The 2,827-nt window shown below is 55.8% G+C and overlaps 1 pseudogene; it reads right to left on the reverse strand.

Annotated features, from left to right (window-relative positions):
* Window positions 1–569: 569 nt before the first annotated feature.
* LOC113645655 lies at window positions 570–2,542 on the reverse strand (annotated as a pseudogene).
* Between the last annotated feature and the right edge of the window lie 285 nt (window positions 2,543–2,827).

Raw genomic sequence — 2,827 nt, forward strand, 5'->3', positions numbered from 1 at the left:
GAAAGCACTTAGGCACGAAGGCCGGGTTAGGCTTAAGTCAAACCCTATCCCCGCTGAGCGAGAATTTGGTGCACGAGGAATGAACCGACAGCGCATGCAAATCACTGACACGTTTGGCGGAAGCCAAAGACAGGAGGAGCGCCATCTTGAAGGACAGCAACCTGAGGGAGATATCCCCCAGGGGCTCAAAAGGCTGTTGGGCCAACACCTCCAGCACCATGGAGAGATCCCAATCCGGGACCACACTCCTGGTGACCGGCAGGGAGCGGCGCACACCCCTCATAAATCTACGGATAAGGGGGTGCTGCCCCACCATAGCGTTGCGAAACCGGTGCGACATGCAGCGATAGGCGCCAAATAGAACTTAGCTGTCGAAAAAGACCTGCCACGATCGATAAGGCCCTGTAAAAAACCCAGAATATCAGTGACTGAGCACAGATACGAGACGAGCTGGTGCTCCTCGCACCACGCCTCAAACACACGCCATTTGCAATCATAGAGAGAGTGTGTGGAAAGGGCCCTGGCACTCTGAATCGTGGCGATAACACGGGGGGCTAACCCCAGCATGCTCAAATTCGCCCTCTCATGGGCCAGGCACAGAGAGCCACCCTGCCCGGGTGAGGATGAAAAATCTCCCCGTTCGCCTGGGTCAGGAGGTCCGTACGCAATGGGAAGGGCCACAGCTCCGCATAAAGAAAAGGAATTATCTCCGCTAGCCAAGGTGCCTTGGGCCACCTGGGGGCTATGAGGATCAGAGATAAACCCTGCACCGCAACCCTGGCCAGGGTCTGGGATATTAGGCAGGGCGGAGGGAAAGCGTAGAGCAGCGCGATGGGCCATGGATGAGCCAGAGTGTCCACGCCGAGGGGGGCGTCCTCGTCCCGAAGCGAGAAGAACATAGGACAGTGGGCGTTTTCGCGCGAGGCAAGGAGATCGATGGCAGCCTGGCCGAACCTCTCCCAGAGCAGTCCCATTATCTGGGGGTGGAGCCTCCACTCTCCGTACAGAGGGTTCCCCCTCGACAGAAGGTCTGCACCCCTGTTCAAAAGGCCCAGGACGTGAGTCGCCCGTAACGACAGAAAATGCCGTGTGCGCCATACCAACAGCTTGTGAGCCAGAGCGTGAAGCCTGGAGTAGCGCATGCCACCTTGACGGTTGATATACGCTACAGCTGTCATATTGTCGCAGCGTACCAGCACATGATGCCCCCGCAGGCGGGGTGAGAAATGCATCAGAGCTTTCCCCACAGTGAGGAGCTCCAGGTAATTTATATGGGCTGAGCGAAGTGAGATCAGCCACACACCGTTCACTGATCTGCCCTCTTGAGTGGCTCCCCACCCTGTCAAGGAGGCATCTGTCGTGACCACTTTCCGCATCATGACCGCCCCGAGAGGGGTCCCATGTGCGTAAAACTCCGCAGCTCTCCAGTGGCGCAGCGCGGCCATTCACACGTGCATCACCGAGACAAAGCGGAAAAGATTGTGCAACGGGCAGAGATGAAGGGACAAAATCCACTTCATGAAAGCCCTCATTCTCAGAAGACCTAGAGGCAAGACATGGACAGCCGAAGCCATAAGACCCTGTAATCTGAGACATGGGCGATACTGTATCCGCGCCCCTTCCCTGAACCGCGATAGACAGTTCATGAATGAAGAGATGCACCCCCGCGCTAGGCGCACGCGCATCGCGACGGAATTCAGCTCCAGACCCAGGAATATGACTTCCTGAGCGGGAGTGAAATTGCTCTTTAACACATTGACTCTGAAACCGAGCGCAGCGATGTGAGAGAGCACACAGGCAGTGTTCTGAATCGCATTCTCTCTCGAATCGGCTATAATAAGCCAATTGTCTATGTAAGTCAGGATCCTGAGACCCGCTATTCTCAGCGGCGCAAGCCCTGCTTCCACACACAGACAGAACGTCCGCGGACTCAGCGCGAGCCAGAACGGAAGGACTGTGAATTCGTAACATACGCCTTGGTAGGCGAAACGAAGGAATTTTGTGTGTGGAGGATAGATGCTTATGTGGAAAAAGCATCACTCAGATCGATCAAGCAAAACCAATCGTTCCGCTTTATCGAACGTATGAGAGAGCCGTGTGTTAACATTCTGAAGTTGTATTTCCGTAAATGTTTGTTCAACACTATGAGATCCAGTATAGGCCGGAGAGATCCGTCCTTCTTTGGGACCAGGAAATAACGAGAATAAAACCCCTGATCGCTTAGATACGCGGGTACAACTCGAATCGCTCCCTTCTCGAGAAGAGATGAGATCTCGTTTTTCAGAATGTGGGCGGAGCCCTGGTCCATGTGGGACCAGACCACTCCGTTTAACCGCGGGGGTGATTGGACAAACTGAAGTCTGTAACCCCTCGTGACTGTGTGAATCACCCAATCGGGGGCCGAGACAGACAGCCAGGCTGTCACGTGACTCCCGAGCGTCCCTACACGGGAGGGCGGGACGCCGGGGGCCGGTCCGGCCGGACCGTTCATTAATGGCGCGACGGCGCCCTCCAGTGGCCAAACCAGAGAAGTTTTCAGCATTTTTTTGTGAAAAATTGGGGCCGTATCCTTTATTGAACATGTGAGAGGTGTGCGAAGGGGGGTGTTTGGTGACACTGCTTCTGCACTCTATCCCACAACCGTCCCTACTGGGACCGGGGAACGCACTCTGGGCGACACGGGGAACGGTGAAGCCTGTGCGGAACAAAGGATGACCTGCGAGGGAGGGCTGACCTCGCCAAAGGAGACCCTCTGTCTCTTGGACGGGTGAACCTGGAGGGTAGAATGGGTGTCCGGAGGGCTGGTCGCCCATGAACGCGGACTGAA

Source organism: Tachysurus fulvidraco, chromosome 19, assembly GCF_022655615.1.
Source record: "Tachysurus fulvidraco isolate hzauxx_2018 chromosome 19, HZAU_PFXX_2.0, whole genome shotgun sequence".
Classification (NCBI taxonomy): domain Eukaryota; kingdom Metazoa; phylum Chordata; class Actinopteri; order Siluriformes; family Bagridae; genus Tachysurus; species Tachysurus fulvidraco.